This window comes from Schistocerca serialis, chromosome 11, assembly GCF_023864345.2.
Source record: "Schistocerca serialis cubense isolate TAMUIC-IGC-003099 chromosome 11, iqSchSeri2.2, whole genome shotgun sequence".
Classification (NCBI taxonomy): Eukaryota; Metazoa; Arthropoda; class Insecta; order Orthoptera; family Acrididae; genus Schistocerca; species Schistocerca serialis.
Window position 1 is genome coordinate 35,228,609 of NC_064648.1, and position 16,013 is coordinate 35,244,621.

A 16,013-nucleotide genomic window follows, 5' to 3' on the forward strand; every position below is an offset into this window, starting at 1 on the left:
CCTGCCAATATTGTTTGGACTGTGAACAATTTTCAGTACTTTTAAAACTGCTACAGTAAAACAGCATCAAACCAAATAACTTTAGTCCTAATTTTTGTAGTTCAAATATACTCAATTTTCCAGAATTTTGAAATTCCTTGTCAACATCTTTATCTTCCAGCACATTTATTTATTTTATATATCCAAAAACAAAGATGATGCAACTCACCAAACGAAAGCGCCGGCAGGTCGGTAGACACACAAACAAACACAAACATACACACGAAATTCCAGCCCTCGCAACCAACGGCTGCCCCACCAAGAAAGAGGGAAAGACGAAAGGATGTGGGTTCCAAGGGAGAGGGCAAGGAGTCACCCCAATCCCGGGAGCGGAAAGACCCACCCTAGGGGGAAAAAAGGACAGGCACACACTCGCACACACACACACACACACACACACACATCCATCCGCACATACACAAACACAAGCAGACATTTATTTATTTTATTATCCATCTTTAGGCATTAAAAATGCAATTGATGTCATCATTTGTGTACATATACAGTTTACATAAGTAACAGAAATGGTCTAATATAATGTAGATCATTATTGTCTAATAAGGTAAAAAAATTTGTTCTTGATGCTGCACAAGGTATTTGCATTATATTTACATGTATAAGTTTAATCTAAGTGAAACTCTATTAGTACCAGTACTTAAGATCATCTTTAGTGCACATTATAAACTCTTCTATTCAATAAAAAGCTTTTTCTCTAAGCCATTTCTTTGTTACACTTTTAAACTCATTCAGTGACACATTGTGCCTCTATTGGCAACATGTTAAATAGTTTTACTCCCATGTACCTGTAACTATCTTGAGTTTTCTTTAGTCTAGCAACTGGGATGTCAATTTGCTGTTTAAACATGTGTCATGGTGATGGATAGATTGTCGTAGTTTGTGACTGTGTTGGTTTTCTTTTGTGTGTATCAGACAACTTAGTATAAAGAGGGCTGCAACTGTTAGTATTTTTAGATTTTTGAAATATGGTCTACAAGACTCATTATTTCTGACTCCATGGATGCATCTGACTGCCATCTTTTGCCAAATGAAAACTTGTTTTGCTCCAGCTGAGTTTCCCCTCAACATAGTGGCGTATGTTAAATGGGTGTGGAAAAAGGCATAGTATGCATTGAGTAATAACTTATCACTAACACATGACCTTAGTTTACCTATCAAATATGTCACATGTGCTAACTTAGTACAAATATAATCGGTATGACTCTTCCATGTTAATTTTGAGTCAAGATGGATCCCAAGTAGTTTAGTTGAGACACAATCAATCTTATCACTCTTAACACACAAGCTAAAGAGAATATTTAAAGTTTTATCATGATTTATATGCAAGTCATTGAGCTGGAACCACTTGATGGCTGCTCTGAGATGAGCTTCACTTTCCTCATTTAATTTTCCTAAATCTTTCCCTGCTCTAACAAAAGTTTTATCATTTGCATAGAGTGTGGATTTACATAACATGGTTCTGGGCAAGTCATTTACATATATTATAAAAAGTAAAGGACCAAATACAGAGGCTTGTGGTACACCCTGCATGATATCCAAGACATTTGACCTCATATTGTTAAAATGCACAATTTGTTTTCTGTTGCTCATATAGGATCTGATCAGAGATAGTTCTGAGCCTCTAATAACATAGCAGTGCAGTTTTTCTAATAGTATCCTGTGACTGATAGAGTCAAATGCCTTGCTGAGGTCCACAAAAGTGGCATTAACTGATAATTCTGATTCGAATGATGTCAATATATATGAAACATCATCTTCAACTGCTTTTGCCATAGACCTGAAGCCATACTGAGAGTCACTAAGAATATTATTCACAGACAGATGTTGACTGATTTGGAGCTGTATGCAATATTCCACTACTTTTGATATGATGGGTACAAGGAGATTGGACAGTAATTATTAGGACAAGACTTGTCACCTTTCTTGTGCAGTGGAGTAACGACTGCCATTTTTAAGGATGAAGGGAAACAGCCACTGACGAACATCCGGTTCATAAGAGAACAGAGTGGATGTGCTATTACATCTGCTATTTCTTTTATTACAAAATTGGAGAGACCATAAATGTCTTCTGATTTTGAGTAACTTAATTTTGCTATTGCAGTCTTAATACCTGTTACTTTTACTTCTTTCCATTTAAACACAGGAACCATACCCTCAAAATTTTGTAGAAATGAATTTCTATTATTTGAGATATGGTTGTTGTCACATTTATGGATATGTTCATCTGGTGTGATACAAGCATAACACGAATTACTTTTGTTAGCATCTTTATTTCTACCCAGATGAGTCTTGATAACAGTCCAGGCCGCTTTGCATTTATTTTGGGACTTACTAATATAATCATCATTTGCCTTGCAATTGCTTAACCTATTTTCTGCCTTGTATTTGTTCCTCAAACTTATGTAGTTTGCTTTTTTGGCTTCACTATTTTTTGATTTGTCATAGGAAATCATTAACAGAGTTCTGAGCCTTTGTAGGTCAGGTTTGAACCAGTTATGCACTGATGTGAGACCATGTTTCCTCATAGTTCCCTTATTTTTTCTCATTACTTTAGGGCAGCAAGTTTTAAATGTGTCTGACAATGCACTAATGAATAATGTAAATGCCTTTTCGATATGATTACTTTCTAGCAGAATGTAATTCCAATTTGTCATCTTTATTTGTGTTCTGTAGTTATCAATGTTCTCTTCATTCAAAAGCCTAATGTATTTAATTTTATTGGAGACAGATTATGGCTCTTTTGTTATCAATTTTAACCAAATACCTTTATGGTCTGATAAATAATGAGTATTGAATAGCCCTAGTTCATACCGATTTGTCTCAACATTTGTGATTACATACTCAAGGCAGGCAGACTGTCTTCTTGGGTTTCCATTAATGCAGTGCAAGTCATGTGATCTTAGCATATTCAGAAGATTAAGTTGTTTAGGAATGTTTTGCCTTATATCAATATTTATGTCACTAAAAATTAAAATCCTATATTTAGGCCACTTATCGAGGTGTAGTATCAGTTTCTGTAGGGCCTGTGCAAATAATTCAACATCATTATTTAATTCGCAATGGATTATGGCATTGTACTTTGCTCCCCTTTGTCGAGGAGTGTGGCTAGTGGTGGTTTTTTGCTCCTAGTGTTATACTGTTTTATGAAAATTATTGTCAAATGTCTCACAATTCTCTCCAACAAACTCGGTAAAAACATAAGACATAACAGCCTCATGCTTTTAGACAGTTGTCTTCTTGAAGTTAGGATACACAGTATGTTATCTTTCTGTGCAAGGAGTAGTTTGTCTGGAATTGTCACAGAAAATTAGTCCATTTAACATAGAATGGACGTAGACAAAGTACATTAAATTTCTGATTCTGAATGTAAGGAGCATTTGGAAAGATCTGGTTGTGACTTCCTGCTAATTGTGGAAAATGCACATTCAGAAATGTGGACATTTGGGAATAGTGAGGTCTTAAATGTTGAGTTCCCTTCCTGTGCTGAATTGTTGATATTCTTGCCTTGCACAGTCTTTCTAAGTAAAACTCCATTTATTAAGGATGAAGACCTTAACTAATTACTTGTACTGCTGCTGCAGCACTCTTGTTGTGCTATTGCAGCTCTGTTGTATGCTATGCTGATCACATAAGAATCATAAGTGAGCCTAATTTATCTTTTTGGTATGAGATAGGTGATTTGCTTGAGAAGAAAGAGTGGGTCCTGTTAAATGCCATTAGAATATTCACCAGAGCTGTGTGAGCTGTCTACCACATTTTGCTTATCTTGAACATTTTCCAGCCCCAGGCTGGGTCTGTTTGGAACATAAGCCTCACCATATAGTCCTGTTTCCTCACTGTCTGCGTTCACTCTGGTCCAGTCCTTGTCTCTCATTTTCAGCAATGCTTCACACTTTTCAGCCATCTGTCCCCTTGCCTTTCCTCTTTGTTGTTTCTTTCACATCTCCATTTCATGTCTCTTCTTGGAACCCTCTTGTTTTCCATTCAATTTAAGTGCCCATACCATCATAGCCTTGGTGCCATTGTAGCCTTGTTGTTTCTATCCTGCTCTGTAAGCATTCCTTTTTACTATTTTTCTCACATTTCCATTCCATATCATCTCTTCTTCTTACTGCTGTCCTGCTTCTGAGAAACTTCATTTCACACACCTGTAATCTGCTCACATATTTCCTTCATTACCCATGTTTCAGATGGTAGTGACTTCCGTACATCACTTCTTTGGTTTTGTGGGGCATCCTTTAAGTTTTTAACACTTAGCAAGAATTCCTCAGCCTGTCTGCCACATTCACTGAAGGCTCACTTCTTCCATTTTCCTCTGCCACACTTCTCAAGTACTTCACACTCTCCACTTTCAATTGTTCCTCCTATCCTTATTATGCTATTTGGTCTATCTTTCTACTTGGAAGCAGAATCTCACATTTGTTTACAATAAATTTCATCCCCTACTGCTTATTCCCAAGCATGCAGATGTTCATGAATATCCTGTTTACCCAGATCATAACCAATACAAACAGTATTGCTTTTGCCTAAACAGTATTCCTTATGTCTTGTCTTCTCCAGTTTCTTCTGCCACCTTGGTCACTGTTGTCAAAAATCACAAAGAAGAGGAGAGGTGACGGTGCACTACACTGTTCCACAAAACTTCTTGCTGGGACCAGCCTGTCCTTTTATTTCCCACTCCCAAACAAGTCAGACTTCCACAGTATCTCTCTTCATGCTTCTGATCAGTTAAACGTTAAGTGAACCATTTAGTAACTATGCTTTGAAAGTCACAAGCTTAAAGCTTCTTCAAAAGATGATGATTTTGTTAATTGTCATGGACCCATTACACAAATCATGATGAATGAAATATTGTCATTCATAGTCTAAAATGCTGTCAATGGAATTTTAACATAATCCAAAATGCTGTCAATTTTAAATCCTACATTCAGTGGAGAGTACAACCTGTGACTGGCTTAGAATCTAGTTGCATATGCTCATTTTCAATACTTTAAATTTTCTTTTCCAAAGCATTAGTTCATAGGTCAGTTATCTGTCCTACATTTGAGGTGTTCCAGTGTGATGTACTTAAGACTGGAGAGACACCCTGTGATAGTGATGAATTAAATATTTGTAGCTGTAACAGCACAACATGCTTTTAATATGTAGTGTAGTTTTAATCATCTTGTGGGGATTTTTGCTTTTAGGACAGTTGACTACAGTAATCTCACTTGAATAGGCTATAGTGATACTGAATTGATTCAATGTATATGGTATTAAGTGTAGGATATACTGTAATGCTTTATGTTTTGAACTGTGCTGAGCTCCTTGGTTTCCACTAGGAACTGATTAGAAGTTTGCTAACTGTATGATGATGTAAGCCATGGCGTCTCTATCAGAACAAGATATTTTATTTTTGTGTTTTCTAATTATACCCTCCTCTGTTTAAATTTTATTTTCAGAATTGTTAATCTGACATGACATGCAAGCCAATGATCATTTGTTCTGCAGGTCAATGTTCTGGTGTGACTGGGATAACAAACTGAAGATTGCGACAGTTGGCGTGCGCTGGCCCAACGAAATAACTGTAAACACTGGCAAACAAGTGTTTGTACTGGGTGGATGTCAAGCTGCAGTCAATAGAATCCATCAACTTGGATGGCAGTGATTGCAGGGCATGTAGGTACATGCATTTGAAAGCAACTGCCGTGAAAAACTTTGTAACTCTTGGTCAAGGATTGATCAGACAACAGATAAATAAGCAAATATAGGTCATGCACTGGGACAAAGAAGCCCCAAATTCATATCTCGGCTACTGTGGTTTAATCCAATCATTACTAAGCTAGGATGTACAGACCACACAAATTCAAAAGCACAGAACTACCTTAACAGAAGTAGAGGATTAAATTTAGACATTTTGTGCGCCTTAGTGCTGAGTAAAACAAATACCAACTATTTCTCTCTATAAGATCCAAAACACACACTGACAGGATTCTGTGATCATAAGTAGTGGCCTGATGTCATTAAGACTGTTGCTTGGATACGCAGACAAATAACCCCTTAACATTTTTTTTTTTTTTTTTTCAAATTGTTCCAAAGAATACTTTCCATTAATGAAAATCATGACTGACATATAAAGACAGCTTTTAAAGTTCAAAATAAGTTATAAAATTTTGAATATTACAAACAATAAACTCTAGGTCTGTTTAAAAAATTTCTAAACTCTCCTAATTTTGCAGCAGTGGTGTGTTGGAGTAAAATGCAGTTGACATCCATGCACACACTTGCTTTTAATGTGTAACTGCCAGAACTTGCATTGTTGTACGTCTGTGAGTTGTTCAATGCCATAATGCTATATTGAGTAGAATGTTGCATTCCACAGTTAGCGAATTTCAAAAAGGCAGTTAGAGGAGCAACACGTGTGTATTAAATTTTGCGTGAAACTCAAGAAAACTTTTATAGAGACGTCAGGTGATGCAGGAAGCCTATGGTGATGAGTACTTAAGCTGTACTCTGTGTTACAAATGGTTCACACAGTTTGAAAATGGCCGGACAGAAGTTAAAGATGATCCTCATTCAGGACTCCCTCTGATGTCCACAGACGATGCTCATATCAGGAATGTCAATGAAACTGTGTCTGCCAATCAAAGACTGACTGTCTGAGAGACTGCAGAAGAATGTAACATATCAGTTGGAGCATGTCATGAAATCCTGACACAGTTTCTTGGAATGCGTCATGTAGCCACCAAGTTCATCCCATGGTTCATGACGAAAGAAAGAGCTTCTCCTTGCAATCTGTGAAGAGCTTTTGGGTCACACAAATGAGAGAGAGAGAGAGCTGTTCATTAAGAGAATCATAACTCATGATGAGATGTGGATCTATGGTTATGATGCTGAGGTTCAACTTTCACAGTGAGTTGGGAAAGGTTCTCAGAGACCAGCAAAAGCTCGACAGGCCAGGTCAGATGTCAAAGCCATGCTGATAGTTTCCTTTGAAGGATTAGTTCAGGGACAAACTGTCAATTAATTGTACTATCAAGATATGTTGCGACATCTGTGAGAAAATGTGAGAAGGAAATGGCCTCAAATGTGGAGAGAGAATTCATGGCTCTTGCGTCACAATAATGCAACCACACATTCATCCCTGTTGATGCGTGACTATTCCACAACACAAAATCAGTGTGCTGCCTCATCCTCCATACTCCCCAGACTTGGCTGCCGTGGACTTCTTTTATTTCCAAAGTTGAAAACTCTGTCAAAAGGATGAAGATTTTGCAGTGATAGATGAGTTAAAAATTTGTAGACGGTACTTTGCACAGTCTAGCAAGTGGTGTGCCAAGACTGCTTCCAGAAGTGGAAATGGTGTTGGAAGCAGTCTACCAATTGTGGAAGAGTATTTCATAGTAGACCATACACAATAAGTAAAAGACAAGTGTAGACAAATTTTGTGGAGTAATTTGCAAAATTTTTTTGAACAGACCTCATATATTCATGCACTGGACTTTGACTAATATATCCTGAAACCTGAAGTTATTTTTGGATGTGTGTAGCTATGAAGTCCAACCATGTATTCCACAAAAATTTTTTGTGTACATAAGTGGTGGAGCTGACTGGAGCACAGTGAATGTATTTATCTTGAAACACTGGTGAGCACCTGTAACTCAACTGACAAACTATCATTGCTTTCAGTAACCAATGAAACAACAATATTCTTCACTTTCTTGGCCACTAAATTCAGTGTCAAGCTCATTAAAGTGGATAGATAAACAATGTACTCACCAAGCGGTGGCAGAACACACACATTAGACAGTTGTGGTTGGCAAGCTTTCGGAGACAGTGGTTCCCTCTTCAGGCAGAAGAGTTGAAGGGAAGGAAGAAGGGTGAAGGAAAAGGACTGGAGAGGTCTAGGAAAAGGGGTAGATTTTGGGAAAGTCATCCAGAACTGCAAGTCAGAGGAGACTTAAAGTACGGAATGAGAAGGCAAGATTGATTGTTGAGGACTGCATCGGACAAGGTTGAAAAATTAGTGCTTAAAGGCGGAAGAAAGGGTAATACACGAGACAGAGATTACTACTAAAACGTTGTGTACAAGTTAATAAGAGTGAGAAGCTAAGTGCATTGTATGTAAAGGGGGTGGGAGTGGGCGATGAAAAATAGATGGGAAAGATAATGAAAGATGTAGAAAAATAAAACGGACTGAAGCAGAGAGTAGTTACAGCAAAGAAAAGCTGAGAAATTAACGTAAATTAAAGTCATGTTGGTGGTGAGACCCAAGGACATGTTGTAGAGCTAGTTGACACCTGTGGAGTTCTGAGAAACTGGTGTCTGAGAGAAGAATCCAGACAAGTGGAGAAACAGGCACCGATGTCGTGAATGTCATGTTGTAGAGCGTGGTCTGCAACATGATATTGCAAGTTGCCAGTATACACTCTCTGCCTGTGCCCATTCATCCTGATTGATAATTTGGTGGGAGTCATGCCAATGTAGAAGGATGAACAGTGTTTACGTATTAGCTGGTATATGTCAGATGTTTTGCAGGTGGCTTTCCCTTTGATAGTACATGTTTTGCCAGTTACAGAGCTGTTACAGGTGGTGGCAGGAGGGTGCGTAGGGGATCATGACAGGGGTAGGAGCCATAGGGTAGGGACATGGGTGCATAAGGAGCATAGGGTCTGACAAGAATATTGCGGAGATGGAGAGAGCGATGGGAAGCTATTATAGATGCAGTGGGAAAAATGTCTGACAGAATGGATCTCATTTCAGGACACGATTTTAGGAAGTCATGGTCCTGTCAAAGTAGCTGATTAACACATTCCAGACCGGGAGTCACCAATAGTGTGCTCTGAAGCTGTTTTGTGGAGGGATCAGCAGTACCAGGATTGAATGTAATGGCCTGAGAAATTGGCTTTTCAACTAGACTGGTGCTGCAATTATGTGCAGTGAAGGCTGAGGTGAAAATGGTGGTGTATTGCTGTAAAGTGTCTGCATCTGAACAAATACATTTGCCTCGGATGCCAAGGCTGTATGGGAGAGACTGTTCAACATGGAATGGATGGCAGCTGTCAAAATGTAAGTACTGTTGTTTGCTGGTAGGTTTAATGTGGACAGAAGTGTGTAGCTGGCCTTCGGTGAGGACGAGATCAACATCAATGAAAGTGGCACATGATTTGGAATAAGACTATGTGAAATTTAACTGGGAGAAGGTATTATGAGACTCCAGGAATTTAAGCAGTTCAGCATCACCATGAGTCCATATGGTAAATATGTCATCAAGTATTCAAACCAAACCAGAAGTCTCAAGACTTACGGATCCCCAGGAAAGCCCCATCCAGCTATTATGTAAACACTGTCCAGTCTTCTACATTGGTATGACTACCACCAAATAATCAATTAGGATAAATGGGCATAGGCAGAGGGTATATACCGACAACTCACAACACCCTCTTCAGACATCAGTTTCTCAGAATTCCGCAGGTGGGAAGTAGCACTACAACATGTCCCTGGCTCTTGCCACCCACCTGACCTTAATTGACATTAATTTCTTCCATCTCAGCTTTTCTTCACTGAAACTACTCTTTGCTTCACTCTGTTCTACATCATTTACTGTCTTTCCCATCTTTTTTCACTGATCCCTCCCACCTCTGTTACACACAATGCACTTAGCTTCTCACTCTTACTAACTCATGCACAATGATTTAGTAGTAATCTCTGCTTGCATATTACCCTGTCTTCCACCTGTAAGCTCTGAGGTTTTCAGATCCAATGCATTCCCCAACAATCAGTCTTTCCTTCTCATTCCGTATGGCAAGTCTCCCCAACCCACAGTTCTCGGTGACTTTCCTAAAATCTACCCCTTTCCTAGACTCCTCCAGTCCTTTTCCTTCTCCCTTCTTCCTTCCCCTTCAACCCTTCTGCCTGAAGAAGGACCCACTGGCTCTGAAAGCTTGCCATTGACAACAGTCTTTTATGAGTGTGTTCTGCCGCTGGTTGATGAGTAGATTTTTTATGTGTCCAATTAAATAATTTTATCAATAATTTAATGTTTCTGTGTAAAACACAGGTTCACTGTTGCCATCCTTTTTTGAAAGCATTGTTTAAACAATACAGGAGAGTCTGAAAGTGTGTGTTTTGAGTATCCAAAACTGCACACAGTAAAGGTATCTATTGGCAACCACCTCAACTGAAACACGCTACAAATGTAGAACCTGACTACCAGTCTTGAAACAGACAAATGCAGGGTTTAATGTTTTAAAGGTCTGTTCTTGAGTTGACTGAGTGTACTCAGGATTTTACATTTCTGTCAGACAATAAAACCTAGAACTCAGGGTTTTATGTTCAGGGGTTAAACTTCCTGAGTTTGTGATGGTTTTTTCATTGAAGCCTCTGGTGTAGAGATGTTATGCTTTCATCTGGCAGCTCAAGTATAAATAATTCGATGACTTCTGCCACTTTAAAGTAAGATATGTAAAATTCTGTGTACAGTCCTGACCTGACTCAAAGTTATGAACTTAGGTTAGTGGTACACTGTTGAAGCCCTACACACTAGCACTGCTCATTCACGAATGTCCTTACTTCAGAAGTGTGTGTGTCCAAGTGGCATGTCAACCAGTATCTACTACTTTGGTTTCTACCATGAATCACTCCACATCATGTGATTTAAGAGGGCTGATTAACAGACAGACTAATTTTGTTCACAGATGTTTATTACTCCATTCAAATGGTAGCAACTTTTCCAAAGTACTTCCCTCCTACTGAAATGCACCTTCTATAGCAAACACACACTGCAGACAATTTTTTATCAGGTCCTTGAGAATCCTCACTTCTTAAGCACTGCTCACTTCTTCAGCAATGCTTACAGTCCTCAAATAAAAGGCCTCAAAGTTTTGCCTTTAGTGAAAGGAATTAAAAAGAAAATCACAGAGTGCAAGACTGGGGCTATAATGTGGATGCAGCACACAGGTAATGTTGAACTGAACCAGAAACTGGAAAACTTGATTTGTGATGTGAGGCTGCACATTGTTTTGAAGTTGTCATCCAGTCTGAGGAACTTCTGGTCTTTGCTTGCAGTGTGCTTCACCAGTTCAGCCAATACTGACATGCAATATGCTGCTGTAACAGTAGTGTGAAGGGTCTGCATGCCAGTAAATCATTTCAGGACTTCCCTGCAGATGGAAAAACTTTCAGTTATCTTTTGGAGTTGGAAAACTGAGTGGTTTCCTCACTGTGCTCGCTCATTCTCCTTAAAGATCGTAATGATGCATCTGAACTGTGACTCGTCACCAGTGATATTAGATTCCAAACACAGATCCCCTCCATCAGCAAAGAGGTGCAGCACGTCATGGCTTGTTGCTACCGACACAGCATTTTGTTTGAACAGGTACAAGCAGGTACAAGCATGGGTTATAAGTATATGATCCTGCATAATTTTGAGGACACTGACATATGAAATTTTTAATACTGCTTTGAGGTTACATAATGTTACCTGGTGATCCTTATGGACAGTTGCAGCATGCTGGTGATGTTGACTTCAGTCATAGTAGAAGCCAAAACACAAAGCTCACCTTGTTTAACACAGACAAGGTGGCCTTCTTTAAGTGGTTGAATTATTTAAAAATTGTTGCTCAAAGTAGTGCATCTTCACTATAAACTTACCACAGGTTTGTGTATGTGTTGGTGGCTGTACAGTTTTAAAAAACACAGAATTTTATTGCCCCATACTCCTCCTCTTCCAATACCTCCATGGTTTGAGGTGTGAAATGCATAGTGTCCACAAAATAGAGTATTACTACCAACTTACTGTTGAGTGTGTGCTGCCACCTATATATAAAAATCTGCTCTTTCCAATTCATGTTAGAGACAGCAAAGTGTCACAGAAGCAACAGGAAAGAAGGTCTTTGTTGAACAGACCTTGTAGAAAAGTCATAGCTGTTGTATTCCAATTAGAATAACCGATGTAGCACTCTGCATTAAAGGAAAATATAAAGTGCTGGAAGTCTGTAAGGATGTAGCATAAGGAATTATCTTTGCATTTTGATTGGGTTAGGCAGTAAATGTTGCAAGTAACTACCTATTTTGTGAACATGGGGTTGCAGAAGTGCTCTTGCACGGACTGAACATGATACTGAACCACATCTTTAACTAATTACCTGATTTGGCTTTTTCATCCACTCAAAGACAAATTGGACAGATTCCTGATGATATAATTTGCCTCCTCTATTTTGTGGAATGGAGATGGTGGTGACAAAACTGTATTATGTGCCGAGGTCTCCTTCATATTAATAGATGACAAATTGGTTAGAAATTTATGAAGCAAACTGTTAGGTCATGAGCATAATTAAAATTCTTGTGGTGCCTATTTTATGCATATTGGAATTCTGTGAGAAGTTAATGTCCGTCATTTTGCAGTGGATCAAAGAAGACACAGTATTGGTTGGTTCAGTGTTTCCTTTCCCAACATTTTTGTTTGCACTAACGTAGCACAATCCAATAAGATGTAAGCCATGTTATTACTCGGTACTTGTTATTGTATTGTTATTCAGCTGTCTGTTTAGGTATATTTTGAAATACTGTAGAAGCCAAATGATTTGGCAGGTAATGATTGAAAAATGGGAAGCAGACTGCCTTAAATGATTTGTAGGTTATAATGTTCTGTAAAGCCCACTAGATTCGGTGAAAATGCTGTACTTACTATAAAATAAGAAATTGACTTTAATAACATGGACTGTCTGGTATTCTGCTACAGGTACGTGTTTGTGGCATTTGGCTCATCTTCACATGTGGACATGGTCAAGATCCTGGTGGACAGTTCTGGACAGCAGGTCCACGTGCTGAGGGATGTGTTGGGGCCCTACATGTCTCTGTGGTAAGACAGCAGCCTGGACCGAGTCTTTGTGGCAGATATGGGGATGAGCACCATAGGAAGTCTTACCTCTGATGGTAATAATAGCTAAACTGTTATTTTAGATGCCTATATTACTGACAAAACTATTTTCCACATGCGAAACGTTTTTCACTTGCTATGGCATTCAGATATAGCAACCAGTGTATAGAATGAGAATAGTCTTAGATGCAATGTTGAAATCACTGCTTATTCATTCATCAGTGATTTGTGTTTTGCCTAATTCAAAGTATCTTCAGATTTTCTGATATGTGTTAAGTTATGGATATCAATAAAACATCCCCATGAAGAAAATTTATTTTTGTTGTTTTCGTATCACAGATATCTTCAACTTGCTTATCAACATCAGCCACTCTGAAAATGCCGGGAATTATGCAAGCCATGAGTCATTGATGAATAAAGAAACACTAATTTCAGCATCACAACCAAGACTGCTATCTCCTCTTGTTCTACTATGTAAAACTGAGCATATCTTCACTGTAAATTTTGTGCAGTGAGGCTACATGGTTTTAATAATTTTTAGGAGTTTTTGTGACTGAACTTCAGTCACATTTACGTCCATGGTCTGAAAACCGCTGTTAATAAATGCAGGGTAGAAAGAATGTCATATTGTACAACTTTGACTATTTCCTGTAGCATTTTGATGCAGTGTTCAGACGGATGATTACTTAAGCACCGCTGCACATATTGTAATAAATAATCCAGTTATTGTGGCCATCATTGGAGAGATACACAGAGGACTGTGATGCATTCTTCAATTTGTCAGCACTCATCTTTAAAGTTCTTAAGCAGGGTTTTTGGGATAGCTGGTTTCTCAAGGTTCTGATAGTTTTTCAGCATCTTTGAGATGCTCTTGGGTTATAAAAGTTAACCAGTAACTGTTCCTGCTGCCCTTCTTTGTGTTATGTTAATATCCTGTTAGTGCTCTTTAGTAAGGGCCCCACAAATTTGAACAATATCGTAGAATGTTTCTCAAGTATTCGTAAGCAGTCGTTTAAGGGACAGGGCCAGTTGCAAGATACAGGGAAAGCAGTGTGTGTTAATACTATTCATGTCCCAAAAAAAAGTATACTGTGTACTACAATGGTTAGATAAAAAAGCTGTATATCCAGTGGATCTGCATGGGCACAATTATGCTTTAGATACCTGTGTCTCTCACGTCATGCTTGACAAGGCTGGAGAAAATCTGATACCCTGAAAGTTGTACACTTTGACGCCATTCTTAGTCTTGCATTAATGGTGGACTGAGTAGAACTTAATTGTTCCTCATAATGAGATGTTTGATATGGCAAGGTCTGAGCTTATGGTGCCCATTTTATTGCAGCTGGAGAGTCAATCCATTGGCCTCAAAATTGTTGCATGCAGAAACTCTTGTACCTGAACAGTGAGGTGTGCTGCTGTAATGGTGACCCATGGCTCCCTTGTCTTTGACCTGAGGTGTCAACAATGTTTCCACTATATCTGAAAAAATGTTTCCTTAATGTAGACTTAAAAAGGCAAAGTATGGTGGCATCCTGGTCCATATTAATATGAGGTGAGTTCCTTTCTGACCCTTTCACATAATGAAGGTCATCCTTGGGTACAAAAACATCAATCATTCTGTGTGAACTGCAGTAGGTCACACATTTGTCAGAAAATAACACTATGCACAGATTTTGTACATTATGCCAGCAAAGCACTGCAGGCTGCAACTTGCTGCTCTCAGGTAATTAAAACACATTTCAGTATCCTTAAATTTTCAAATATTTAATGTCACTTACATTGTAACCTCAGTACTGGTTCACCTGACATACTACAAATACATTTCATCGACATCTGCTATCACTGCTCAAGCAGCTGAGCAGTTGTTTGAAGCAGGTTTATCCAAATGGAGTACGGGTTTTTTCATGAGGTCCTGCTAAAGCAGTATCTATAAGCATCTTTCTGTAGGAACTCAAGCACTCACACTCACCGCATTCCTAAAGAATGTTACTGTATCGGCTCAGTGTAAATGTGTTGGGTTCATAACTGAAACAGTGAAGTAACCCACATTGCAATAAAGCCAAAAATGCTTCTCCTAGACTTCAGTGTAGGTATACCTGTGAAAGAACTATTTATTTGCACATTTATTAAATGTCAGGAGGGGACAGGGACTTAACATATGCTTAAATTGATGTTACCTAAGTCATGTGTGTTGCAGTAGCTGGGAAGGTTTGAGTGCACTTTCCATGTGACAACAGGTGGACGGCTGCAGTAAAGAACCAGTAGTATCAGGCTCTGGGACTGTGGTTCTTCTGTCTTAAGGTTTCTCAAGGGCCTACATTCAGTGAGCACAAGCTTGCTGATACCAGGGAACTTGGACCCTTTGTACATGGAAAGCTGTGCTCACACCTGGACCACTTGTTAATGTTAACTTAGTTCCTTATCTGCAGTGCTGTATTCTTAACAAAATCAGGACATGCGTAAAGATTCTGCAATTTGAAGTATCACTCACTGCTGCACATGCAGATTAGCCTTTTAGTATAGGATATCGGCATGCCTGTTTTCAACCTTACTTTGATGTAATTTTTGGGGTTCCATACATGCAGTATGCAGTGGAGGTCCCACAACTGAAATAAACATCAAAGTAGATTGCAAAAAAGTTAATTATGCAGTGCTGTCAAAACTGTATGGAAGACTCTTTCTCTGATGTACTACAGGGAGTACATCAACACAACTTTGGTTACATTTGAAAATTCTCAAAAGGTCCTAATGTTCTTGCCCTTCTAGCAATGGGCTTGCTATGTCACAGGGCCATTTCTTAATGTACAAAGTATTCATATCTTTCATGTAGGATCCGAGTATTTTTGTTTGAAATTAGCCATTGCTTCATTGTCTCTAATGCCCTGACAAAATTGTTTCCTGTTAATTTGGGAAGTCATTTTGCTTAATTATCTTCTAGGAACCAGTGAAATGTTTTTGAAATGCTCTTCTGAAATAACTTTCTCTGCTTCCCTTGTTCAAGCACATGGCTTTCTTTAAATTGTTCAATGGCTTCTACTGACCTCATAATTGCCCTGTATGATGGAATGTACACCAATGTCCTTTCTGAGGTACTGAG

General features: G+C 38.7%; 1 long non-coding RNA gene across 1 annotated transcript in view; it reads right to left on the bottom strand.

The window, feature by feature from the left end:
- The window catches only part of LOC126426804 (uncharacterized), a 28,130-nt gene extending 13,347 nt beyond the window's left edge, over positions 1-14,783 (bottom strand). Inside the window, exon 1 of the long non-coding RNA XR_007576424.1 lies at positions 14,695-14,783. This is a non-coding gene — a long non-coding RNA (uncharacterized LOC126426804). The remainder of the gene's footprint in view (positions 1-14,694) is intronic.
- Between the last annotated feature and the right edge of the window lie 1,230 nt (positions 14,784-16,013).